At 37.3% G+C, this 13,385-nt stretch overlaps 1 long non-coding RNA gene across 2 annotated transcripts in view; it reads right to left on the bottom strand.

The window, feature by feature from the left end:
* The window catches only part of LOC129038672 (uncharacterized), a 66,301-nt gene that overhangs the window by 5,205 nt on the left and 47,711 nt on the right, over nucleotides 1-13,385 (bottom strand). For both annotated transcript variants that reach the window (XR_008503201.1, XR_008503202.2), the window contains exon 3: nucleotides 8,166-8,254. This is a non-coding gene — a long non-coding RNA (uncharacterized LOC129038672). The remainder of the gene's footprint in view (nucleotides 1-8,165; nucleotides 8,255-13,385) is intronic.

Genomic DNA, 13,385 nt, shown 5'->3' with positions numbered 1-13,385 from the left:
ACAGAGAGAAAGCACCATGTAAAAGGAAAGGGCACTTACAAGACACCAAATCTGCTGGTGCCTTGAACTTGAACTTCCCTGTCTCCAGAACTGTGAGTAATAAATTTCTACTATATATAGACTACCCAGTCTAAGGTATTTTGTTATAAGGTATTTTGTTATAGACAGACTAAGACACATTCATCCACACATGAGGAAAAGGCAGGGTCCTTGGTTAGAGTAGAATGTCACATGCTGACTGCCAAACATGGAGGGAGTGCTGAAGTGATCCTCATCATTATGTTGCCATCACAGCAAAGATTGGTTCAGGTAAGAATCCCAATAGATGCTAAATCTGAGGGGAAATTGTAACGAGGAACAGGATATTTGCGTGGTCTTAAAGTGTCTCTCCTCAAACTCATTATTTTGCAAGGGAGAAAATAGTAACTATTTACAGTTGGAAAAATAGGACAACACTCCTACTGTGTGAGGAAAACTGGTGTCACCAGGGAGGCGCAGATAGAGATCGTGTGCCTCCAGATGTGGCTGCCTGAGAAGCACATAATATCACATATGCAATATCCTGGCCAGGAATGCTGAACTTAAATGTAATCATGAGGAAACATCAGACAAATTCAAAATACGAAGACTCTTGTTTATAAAAAGTAGGGGGACTCTGTCTTCAAATCTGTCACTGTCACAAAAGGCAAAAAAAAAAAAAAATTTAAAAGGCTGTGGCAATGTTTCAGAGATTAAAGAAACATGACAACTAAGTGCAGTATCTGTCCCTAGACTGGATCCAGTACTGGTGGAAAAAGAAGCTATAACAAACATTGGGCCAATGAGACAATTGAAATACAAATTAAAGTATTAATGTCATATTTACTGAAATTGAGGGCTTCTCTGTGGTTATTTATGAGAATATAACTATATATAAAAAATACTAAACTATTTAGGGATAAAAAATCATGCCACGTAAAACTTATTCTCAAATTCTTTAGTAAAAACAAAATATTTTATGGTATATACACATTATTATACATGTATGTATATATCTGTGTGCAGATATACATTATACACACATATATGCAGATGTGGAGAGAGAAAGAAACAGAACAGAGAGTGCACAAATGATTAGACAAATTGACTAAAATGTTGACAGTAGAAGCTGGGTAAAGTGTTAACTGATGTTCTTTCTACTATTCCTATTCAAGTAACTTCTATACGTTTGCAATTATTTCCAAATAAAAAGTCAAAAATATACACAGGCCTTTGTATTAGTCCGCTTTCACACTGCTATGAAGAATACCTGAGACTGTGTAATTTATAAACTGACTCACAGTTCTGCATGGCTGGGAAGGCCTCAGGAAACTTACAGTCATGGCAGAAGGCAAAGGGGAAGCAAGCAACTTCTTCACAAGGTGACAGGAGAGAGAAAAGAGCAGGGGAAACCACCACTTATAAAACCATCAGATCTCATGAGAACTCACTCACTATCATGAGAACAGCATAGGGGAAACCGCCCCCATGATCCAATCACCCCCGACCTGGTCCCTCCTTTGACACATGGGGATTACAATTCGAGATGAGATTTGTGGTGAGGACACAGAGCCAGACCATATCAGCCTTCAAGAAATGTTTGATGTCTTACCAGTAAATTTCATGATGTATAAAGCATAAAGCAAAAAAAAAAACAGTGTATGGCAAAATACGTATGTATGCATTTTAAATGCTCATCTCTCAGTTGGCTCACCTAAAGGTAGATAGAATAAACAGAAGGAAGAGATTTAAATATGTTAATTGGATTAGAAGATAAAGGTCAGACTATCAGGAGTAGTAAAATCAAAGTTAACAGAAAGCATTGTCCTACCAAGCTATAGGGAGGAAAAGAGAAAGTACTTATGTCTCAGAAGCATTCATTCAACTCCAGAGGAACAAGTCCACCAGTAAGACTCACCTTTTCAAAGGATTACATTCATACATTCAGTTTTTTCCTTACATTTCAAATTGTTGACAGATAAAACCCAAGATAATGTTGCACCTTTGAGCCCTCGGGTAATCTCTTTTTTAATGTCAGTATTTTACTTCTATGAAGAGAGTCACAAATATCTGATAAACACATTCTAAAGAAGATCATAAATATAGATAGCACTGGGGTCTCTTTACAATTTCTTAATGACTCCTCTGGACATTAGTGTGATACATCAAGAGAAAAATTCAGAGACTAAATTCAAGTTTTATGACAAAATGAGAACATTCTCAATGGGAATTTAAAACTGAGCATTGATACTCAAAGCATAAATAAATGAAAAACAATCAGAAGAAAATCTCCAAACTGCCTTCGTTATCCCCAGGTGACCTGGTAAGAACATTTTTTCTGAGATTTGGTAATTGCTAAAAAATTGTATCCTTTTTCTCCCTACCCTATCTTTTAGAAAGGATAAGTCTGAACAATAACATGTATCTTATATAAAATGCTAGGAGTTAAATATGGATTAAGTCCAATTAAGACCTCTTAAAAAACCACCAACACTTTTAAGTGACCATGACTATAAGAAGTCTTTCTTTTTCTGGTATATATTAAAAAACAAAAACAAACAAAAAAGGAACTAAAAAGGAACATTCACACAAACAGGTAAATGAAACCCAGAAGAAACAGGATGAAAGAATGACCAGCAGAGATGAAAGCTAATAGCAGCATAAAAAAGAAAACCCTTTAAAAGGTCAGAGAGTGAAATAAAAAAAAGAAAAAAAAAAACAGTGTTAGTTCAAGACAGGCCAGCTGGAAGCAAATGTTTTTGGATTTTTATACTACAGACTTACAAAACAGCCCAGCCAATGCATGATGGAAGCCACTAATTTTAAAGCCAATATATTTTGTTTAGGAGATGCTGTGAGAACCCAGTGTCCAACAAAGGAAATATTTGCATTGCCAATTTGAGTATACCTAAAGTGGCATCACTTAGTTTAAACCTCCCACTGTGAGGTTAAAGAAATTGACTAGAAATGTATCTGAATTAAAAATGGAGAGTTCTGAGAATACCTCATCAGTGGCATTGTGAGAAAATATTATTGACTGTTCTGAATCATCACCAAGGGAAAGGATATTTTCATTTTGTAAGAAGTTTGTAATTTTTTTTACTATGAGATGAAATCTAAGAACTATATTAGGAGCAAGCAAAATAGCTTTCACAACTTACTGAGTAAAACCTAAACAATATTTTTATGACAAAAGTATATCTATATATTATTAATAGGATTGGTTAAATCTAAAAATGAAGACCAACCTCTTTTTCATAATGTTTTCTTATTTATTTAAGGTGTCTACTTTCACAAAATTTTCAGAATTCATGTATTTGGTTTTTCATCATTCTCCAATACTGAAAACTGACTCACGTTTCAATCTTTTTAAATGAAACTTTCTTTCTTCTAGAAGATGGTCCTAATAAGAATGCTTCTTGAAATACAGACAAGAACAAGATGGTATCTTAGCTCTAACACTCACGCAAAATCCAGCCCCTGTGAGATCCAGGATATCATCCCTCGGTCTCATATTAAAAAACAGTTCTAAATCTGACTTGGCCTGAATCATTGCTTTGTGTGTCTGTATCTTTTAAATTATAAACTTTCCAGATTTTATGTAACCCAATGTATTGCATATGAATATTACTTTCTATTACATCTAGCGTGTGTTCAACCTCAGTACTCAAATTAAATTTACCACCACCATGGATCAGTCACTCATTAACTCTGCTCATTACCTCTGCAGCACCTTCAAGGAGAGATCCCTTATTCCTTCAGATTTTTTTTTTCCCTGATCCAATTCATTAGATTCCATACTACCTACAACCTACCCAATTAGGTAATTAAAGGGTGAAGTCCAGATACACGTCTGGAAACATTTCTGGGGCAACAGAGTAGAGGCTGGTGCCCTAGGGATGAGTGCCCTACACTTTCTTCTCCACTCTATCCATCCCTCTCCTGCTCCCCCACAACACCACCCCTCATATTCCATGCAAGAAATCCCAAGAGAGGAAACCATGACCACACCCACAATAAGGGCAAGGCAACGTTTTGGTATTTTGAGACTAGCTAGGAAGGTTGATGGAACTGGAAAACATAATTAGACACACATGGGAAAACATTCAGGGCAATTATTAATTAATCAGGAACTGAGTGTGAAAACCTTCAAAACATGAGTTTTTGGAGCCTCATAAATCAAGAAATCAGGAACCTTTTCTTCCCATTGTAAAAAGTGGTTAAGTGGGCTATGTTAAGAGTGAACTTACTATATAACTACTTTTATAGTATTAATACTAGATAATTCTTCTTTCCTGAGGCTAAAAAAACTTATAAATGTAATCTTTTCCTCTCTTATATAAAAATTATTGAAAAGGTAAGTTATCCGAAAAGGCTTTTAGGCATTTACTTTAAGGGGCCAATTATTTCTTTTTTTCTACTCTTTTCCAAGCAGAAAAGATAGATTGATTGTTGCAGAGTTTCCTAAAAGCAGATACTAAGATAGATTTCGGATCAACACCTGTGAATGGTAGGAAACAAAGATGGATTCGGCAAAGGAAAAAGAAGGATTGCTATGCGGGCCCAACAAGCCTGAACCAACCCAACTGGGAGCTCAGAAGTGTAGGATCCAACAGAGATGGCCCCTTTCGGCAGAAGTGGCTGGGCCGCTGTCCCTCTCTCCATCTCAGTCAATGGAGGTGGGCTGCTCGGGCTGAGGGCGAAAGGACAGGCGTCTCTCTGCAGCTGAGGCAGACACAGAAGGCTATGAAGACTGTTGGCTGCCTGATGCCTGCACCCCCCACAGCTGGCCAGCAAGCCCATCCTTGAATCAGAATCCAGCAATATACCTTCGTGTCTACAGCAGTGGTATTAACCAACTAGACTAGGGTGCTACTTAGTTGCCTCTCTTAAAGGCACTTGCAGGCTCTGATTTATAGAGACATGTCTTTTAACAAAAAACATTTAACATTTGTAAACCAATTTTTAAAACCCAGGGAAAGTAATTCGTAGGGAGGCCTGCCTTGAGCTTGTCCGCATGTTTGTTAAGCCTATTTCGTCAGCCAAGGTTGGCAAGCATTTACTCTGGAAAAACTACCATCACATCTGTTCCTTACCCTAAAGCTCTGCAGCTTGCTCGGGTGTGGTGATCCCCATAGCAAATGGCAGAAATCATCTGGAGGAGTGTCCATCTTTAAACATCTTCAAGAACTACAGAAACACAAACCAGAGTGATTTCTGGCTTGCTTGTCAGCCCCTGGGCACAGACCAACATGGACAAGTGCTTTCCGGTTGATTATGTAAACAAGCTCCATAGGCCCCTCTCAAACATCGCTGCCACTGCTGCCTAAGGAGAAACAACACTGCAAGGCGACATGCATAACAACCCCTCCTCAATCAAGCTGTCCCTAGGAGTTTCTTTCTTTCTCTAGCATAATCATCATTCTCATCCAGCTACGGCAGGCACTTTGCTACGTTGCCATGGGGATTACACTGAAGATAATCACTTGTGAACATTTGCAGATCCTGACAGCCCACTGGGGCCTGATGTTGCTTTGCCCCCTCAATCTGAACATGCTCATTAAAGACTTAGTCACTTGGCTCTTGATTTTAGTCCTAATGCTGACCCTCTTCCTCACAGTCATGAGTCTTTGAACAAATCTTTTCTGAACCTGTTTCCTCAGCTGAAAATGGTGTGGGAGAATGTGTGGTTGGTACATATGATGACTAACTCCAAAATTAATTCCAGGTGCTACAATACTGCTGCACTCATCCAAAGGGACACTTCTCTATCATGACTCAATTACCATGCAATTAAAAAAATTTCAAAGTACCTATTAAATGATGCCCAGATGCCCAGCAACAATGAAATTATATCCCAATCCAATAGCTGAGTTTTTAACAAAAGAATAATCAGTATACAACTCAGGTTGTGGGGTGGTATGAGGTTGAGATAGCCTACTTTCTTTTTAAATCAACCCAGAGTTTGCTTAAAACGAACAAGAACTTAACTTAGGTTATTTGAAAGTTCATTCAAAAAAGCAAACTCGGATGAAGAAAAACCACAATGAAACTATTCTCAGCTCTTCTACTGAGGTGAGACTGACACCTGCTGGCCTCCTTCTCCTGTGCAGACACCCTTTGGAAAGAATATACTTTTGCAAGATTCTAATCCTATTTATGCAAATGTATCTAGAATTACACTTATTTGAAAAGAAATGCATGAGCGCATTTATACAGGAGAGGTACTAAGAGCAAGATACAATAATATTTCAGTTATATGTTTGGAGACTAGGAGGAAGGCAGTGTGATGTGGTGCTACAGAGCTCTGGTCCCTAGCTGGCTGCAGGTTCAAATCCCAGTTTTACAACTCTCATTTGAGGATTAGGATTGAGGAAATCACAGGTCAACAATAAATACCTTTCTTTTTCTCTCTGTCTCTCAATCTCTCTCTCTCTCTCTCTCTCTCTCTCTCACACACACACACACACACACACAATGATTCAAAGATTAAGAAATTTGTTTCAAATTTTCACCATCATTTATAAAGCTCTTTAATCTGTTAGTGATAATTACATGTTTATAGAAATCAAGGTGACAGACAATATAAGAGAAAATGAAAGAGAGAAACCAAAAATAAAGAAAATAAAGGGAGAGAGAAAAAGATGAAGATAGAGTCAGAGGTAGATATGGAAAAAGAGGCAAAATATGAAGTGGCAGATCCAGGCATAAAGAAACAAATGCCTCAGAAGACCCAGACAGAGAAATCTTGAGTAAGGAAGCAACATAGAAGATCGTTCATTCCCCCAAACTAAAACTACTTGATAAAGTAGAGGAAAAATGATCCAAGAGCATTTAAGTTGTTTGTCAGCTGACATATTTCACTTAGCTGGCTGGTCTCCTAAGCTGCCAGTTTTCTCCTTGTGACTCTGTGGTAAGAAAGATCGTGCACAGTTCCTATGGTTCCTCCACGAGGCAGCAGAACATTCTCTGTAATATTCTCTGTAATGAAGAGTACATTTCTGAGGCAACACTAAGAAGTCAAGAGTTTCATTTAAAAGGGGGCTTCTTAAAGTAAGAAGTCCCTTTGGATGTGTACAGCAGTATCATAGCACCTGGAATTTTGGAGTTAGCACTGAACACTTCACTTTCTTCTAATCTGTTTCATAGCACTGGGGTGATTATACTTGGGGAAGCAGGAGGGGTGAGATGTAAATGCAGCCAAGGCATGTATATGATGTCTAGGTGGCTCCACCCTAAATGAACCCCAGGATAGCAATAGAGGAAGCACAACATATTCAGTTGAAATTAAAAGTGAACCAGAATTAATCTAGATATGCTGAAAACTAGAATGATATATGAATCCTCTGCTATAATTTTTCTGCTTTTTGTTTGGAGTAGAAGTCAGATTTAGCCTCTCTGAATCTCTGATTCATTATCCGTAATACGAGGACACCAACGACCTACCCTATTTACCCTGAAGGATTATGAACATCAAATGAAATAATGTCTGTGAAAACACTGTAAAATTTTCCAGGACTGAAAAATTGTGGAATCATAAAAAAAAATTCTTTCTGGATAGGTGGCAGAGTAAACAGCCTTGGAGAACAGAAAGATGCTAAGCAAAAGCCATCTCCAAGCAGAAAAACCATTCCCAACAGGACCATGCCCTCCCACTAGGCATTTGGCCAAAAACTCTCAGAAGCCATGGTACGGAGTCTTAGACACAGGATTAGCCAATGGGAATATTAGGCACACAAAAGTTCCATCTCTGCCTCTCAGAGTTGATTTAAACAGATGTTCTATCCATTCTTCATTTGAACAAGCTGTTATCAAGTTGGTTTCAAATTACCAGGGAAGAAAAACTGAATACGCCCTTCCATCCCTCGAACTGCAGATTACAAGTGGCTATATAGGTGCTGCTGGAGAAGGACAAAATGAAGCTTCTCCTATGAGTAGGTTCCAACCTTGGTCTTAGTTGTTACTCACCAATGGCAGTTAAGGGCATAAGAAGCTAACATGCCAACCACGTCCTTGTCAAAAAAGTGCATACCTTTATATTGACCTCATCTGACAAATGTGAGGAATTGCAGACAGAAAAGATGGTACAACACTGGCTTAAATATAGCATCAAGGAGCCATCTATGTCTGTTATATTTGTAACTTACTGTGATTACATGATTCACTTTCCAGAATGAGGCACACTTCGAAGTTGACTCATCGGCAAAATCAGGTGAGCCAGGTTCTAAGTGCTTTCCTAGGAGGCAAAAATTAATTTATCAAGTTCCTCTTATTTTATTATGTCTGGCCTTGAATTTTAAATAAATAGAAATGATCTACATGGTCTTCCATTCACCTCATTATGACAGAATCCAACCCCCAAAGCTATGGAGATGTTGACTTCCTCCTGATTCAATGAATAAAATTGGGATGACAGAATCCCTCGGGCATGATTTTCTCTGTAAATGCTGCTAAAGAGGGCGGTAAATTCCACTCCTCAGCTACTGCTAAGGACCAAAGCAAACAGAAAATGCACTCCAGAGGTCAATTGCAAGAGGTTTTCAAAATTGTTCCTTTATTAATACACAACTGATTGATCAAGGACATGGACAATAAGTTATTGCTACTTATCAACCTAATGGCCTAACACTCTTACTTACCCTGGTTTGTGGTTGGCAGAAAAGTAGATCCTTTATTGGCCTCAGTGAGTCCTCAGCTTGCTTTCTTCCCTACATTCTGCCCCTCACTTTGATAAACCATGTCTACTCATTGCTTTGGTAATCATTATGATACTCATGTAACCAGTTTTTGTTTATCTGGCTTTCCTTAATGTTCTTTTTTTTTATGGATGAATTGATTGATTTGTTGATTTTAATGGGGAGACTTAGTGTTATGTTGTATCCGGATGAATTCAGACTAACGAGTAAGCTGGTCACGTGAGTATCATAATGATTACCAAGGTCAATAGCTCCCAATCCAGCATCCTTATCGATACCACACTGTACATGTCTTACAAAAAGGATTTAAAATATACAGATGCAATTGCCAGGAATTACTGTAGATCAGTGGTCCCCAACCTTTTTGCCACCAGGAACCAGTTTCATGGAAGACCATTTTTCCGTTGACCGGGGGTGGCGGTTGGGAGTTGGTTTCAGGAATAAACTGTTCCACCTCAGACCATCAGGCATTAGGACATTAGATTCTCATAAGGACCATGCAAACTAGATCCCTCGCATGCGCATTTCACAATAGGGTTTGGGCTTCTGTGAGAATCTAATGCCACAGCTGATTTGACAGAAGGCGGAGCTCAGGTGGTAATGCTTGCTCACCCACCGCTCACCTCCTGCTGTGCAGCCTGGTTCCTAACAGGCCACAGATCAGTACCAGTCCAAGGCCCAGGGGCTGGGGACCCCTGCTCTAGATGATGCCTGCTAGAGTCTCTACCTATCCCCTAATCCTTATTCTCTGAAATCTGGGTTTCATGTTTATACTCTTGTCATCCAGACTCTGCCTCCACCACAGCTGACTGGACAAGCAGGGATCACCTGACCAGGGGATGGCCTGACCAGGGGGAATCATCTGGCCAGTGAAGATCACCTAACTAACAAGGATCACCTGTTCTCTGAAATCCAAAAGTTACAAGCATATGAAAAAATGCCTAACAACATTAATCATCAGATAAATGCAAATTAAAACCACAATGACATATTATCTTATACTAGTCAGAATAGCCAGTATTAAAAAGTAAAAAATAATGGATGTTGATGAGGATAGGGATAAAAAAGAATGTTTATACACTGTTGGCAGGAATGTAAATTAGTACAACCTCTATGGAAAACAGTATGGAGCTTTCTCAAAGAACTAAAAATAGAACTACCATTCAACCCAGCAATCCCACTACTGGGATTTACTGATAGCTACCCAAAATAAAGAAATCATATAAAAAAGACACCTGCACTCATAGTTTAATCACAGCACTATTCACAATAGCAAAGTTATGGAATCAACCTAAGTATCCACCAATGGATGAATGGATAAAGAAAACATGGTATATATACAGCATGGAATACTAGGCAGCCATAAAAAAGAATGAAATCATGTCTTTTGCAACAACATGGAGAAACTGGAGGCCATTATCTTAAGTAAAACAACTCAGAAACAGAAAGTCAAATACAGCGTGTTCTCACTTACAAGTGGAAGCTACATAATGTGTATACAGGAACATACAGTGTGGAGTAACAGACGTTAAAGACTCAAAAGGGTGGGTTGGTGGGAGGGGGTAAGGAATGAGAAATTACTTAGTGGATATAATGCATGTTATTTCAGGTGATATTTATACTAAAAGCCCAAACTTCACCACTATGCAATATATCCATGTAATAAAACTGCACTTGTACTTCTTAAAATGTATGCAAATAAAAAACCAAAAAAAAAAAAATAAATCAAGAAAAAAACTTTATACAGAGATAGTTCTGTAAAATCAGGGAAAACTGCAATTGTATTCCTCTGATAAAGTCAGAGTGTTTTCCTCTTTGTTTTGAGATTTTTAGGGTTTTAAAAAAATTCAATTCCAAATAAATACATAAATACATTAATAAAACAAAAGGAAGATTAGCAGTCAAAGAAAAACTCAATTCTACATATTTATTTGATATGGGCACCATTGGCATTCATACCCATTCTTTTGTTTGTTTGCTTTGGTTGTTAATGCTTTTTAAAGTTAACATTTTTGATTTTTAAACAACAAAATATATAACAGAAAAAAAATTTAGACTTGGTCTGCTATTTTATTCCATTTATGATTCTGATATATTACACCAAATCTGGTTTAAAACTGAAAAATATAAAGATCCCCAAGCAAAAAAAGTCTTAACTTTTTCTAATATCAGTGCTTTAAATGGTTTGACATGTAACTGTGATCCATATTTGAATACGCATGTGTAGTAAAAAAAAGTTTTGTTTTATATTTTTTGTTGTTACTTTTATCTTTATAAAGATGAAAAAATATATTAAATTATATAGCAATTGTAAAATAAACCAGTTTTCTCAAAGGGCAGATGCACACACCTCAGGGATATGCAGCCCCCAAAAAAGATTCATTGTAGTGCAGGGAAGAAATATTAGAACTTCAGTCTATCATAGCCTGTTATATTTCAATTTTTCTATAGGTGTGTCTTATAATTGCCACAATATATTAGTGCAATATTAGGTATATAATTTATTTTTTAATTAGACATATACATATTGGGTTTGCAAGCCCAAAAATGATCAGAGTGCCCTTTTGAGAAGTTTAGGAACCACTGATAGTCAAGAGAGAGAGCCACTTTTTCTCGCCAGCCTTTTTCAATCCTAGAACACAGCACCATCTGGTGGTATCCTGAGATAATGCATGCATGATATTTGAGTAGTTTTTATAAGAAAAATATTGTTGCCATTCAGATAACAAGACAAATCAATAATAACCATTTTAAATTAGTAATACACCATTTTAACTAAATCATGGGCAACTGTGAAAATAGTATTTCTATTGTTTCCTACTACTGCTTCTAGGCTCTTAGGCCGACTTCTCTCTCTTCCTGACTTGCCTTCCTATACAATCTAGGAAAATCCTATTCTGTCTTTAAAACTTATCTCACAGTTCACCTCTTTGCCTCTTTTCCTGAGCACACTAGCTCACTAGCTTCACCCTTCTCCGTACTTCATAGGTAGCCCCCTTAAACCACTTGTCCCATTGACTTACAATGATGTGCTTACATGTCATTCTTTCTATTAAATTCTAAAGAAGCACTGTCTAGTAGAAAGATAATATGACCCACAAATGTAAGTCACACACATAACTTTCAATTTTCTAGTAGCCACACTTAAAAAAAAAGAAACAGATAAGATTTATCTTAATATATTGTATATAATCTTAATTTTATATTGTGTATTATCTTAATATATTGTATATAATATACATACATACATATATGACTTATCTTAATATATTGTATATAACCTAATATATCTAAAACATCATTTTAATATATAATGTATAAAACATTAATAATGAAATAGTTTACTTTTTTGTATGAGGTCTTCACAATTCAAAGTGGGTTTTATATCTATAGCACATCTTAACTGGGACTTGCCACATTTCCAGTGCACAATGGCTATGTGTGTCTAGTGGTTGCTGAATTGGACAGTGCAGTTCTAAAGGCAAGGTCCAGTATCTTCTTGCACTTAGTGAATGTTCAATAAATGCTTAAAAAATAACTTTAAGTTCACAATTCCGCTAGTTGTTCCCGGGAAAATCTATCCTCTCTGTATCATGCATTAGGTCTCTACAAATAAATACCATAAAGAAGCTACAAGCAGCCAGGCATGGTGGCTTACATCTGTAATACCAGATACTCAGGAGGCTGAGGCATGAGAATCGCTTGAACCTGGAGGCAGAGGTTGCAGTGAACCGAGATGGCCCCACTGCTCTCCAGCCTGAGTGACAGAGCAAGACTCTGTATCAAAAAAAAAGAAAAGAAAAGAAAAGAAGAAGAATCTACAACCAAGTCAAGTTTCTCCTTAAGAGGAAAATAAGAATCTATGGTAAATCATATCAATTACCTAGTTTTGTTTCAACAATTGCTTTTAGAGGTAAGTTTTATGCTCATGTATTTCAATGTATTTAAATAATAGTGTTAAAATTAGCAATTGTCAGACTCTTAATTATGCACCTGGACATCTCCTTATAATACTTGACACCTTTTTAATCACTTTTTAAACATCCTGCCCTTCCAGCACAGTGAGCAAAGACTATTCTGTTTTGCTCATTGTTCACATTTAGCCCCTATCTCCATGGCTGGCATTTAGTAAATAATGCAGAGTAAGGATTCTAAGAATATATTTTTTCATTTGAACAATTTGAGGGCTCAGATCCATATATGCTCAATTTTATGTATTGTTTACACTCATTCCAAAAACATGGAGTTCAGAACTACATGCTGAGTATTTGAGGCAGAGAGGGTTATGAAATATGGCTCCTGCGTTCCAACAGCCCCAGTCTAATACACAAGATTCAAAGTTTAATACTAGCTCAAGACTCTCCCTCCCCGAGAAGCTCTTCCCAGACCACCCCTACATCCTGTGTCCATGAAGAAAACTGGGCCTTACATATGCTGCCAGCATTTCTGTCTACCACACCCAGGGAAGCAGGTAGGCCAGGTGTTTTTCCCCTTCTTATAGACTTCAACAGGTTAAATAACTCAGGGTCAGCATCTTAATAAATAACTAAACCAGTAAGAGAAGAAAAAACTTCTGATTCTTAGAGCATATTTTCACTATTGTGGTTTTATGCCCAAACTTTGAGGATACATTTTCCAGGTCAGTTAATCTTTAGTATATTATTGCCTATT

The sequence above is a fragment of the Pongo pygmaeus genome, chromosome 5, assembly GCF_028885625.2.
Source record: "Pongo pygmaeus isolate AG05252 chromosome 5, NHGRI_mPonPyg2-v2.0_pri, whole genome shotgun sequence".
Classification (NCBI taxonomy): domain Eukaryota; kingdom Metazoa; phylum Chordata; class Mammalia; order Primates; family Hominidae; genus Pongo; species Pongo pygmaeus.
Note: the sequence above shows the minus strand (reverse complement) of the source record. Positions and strands in the feature narration are given on the sequence as shown.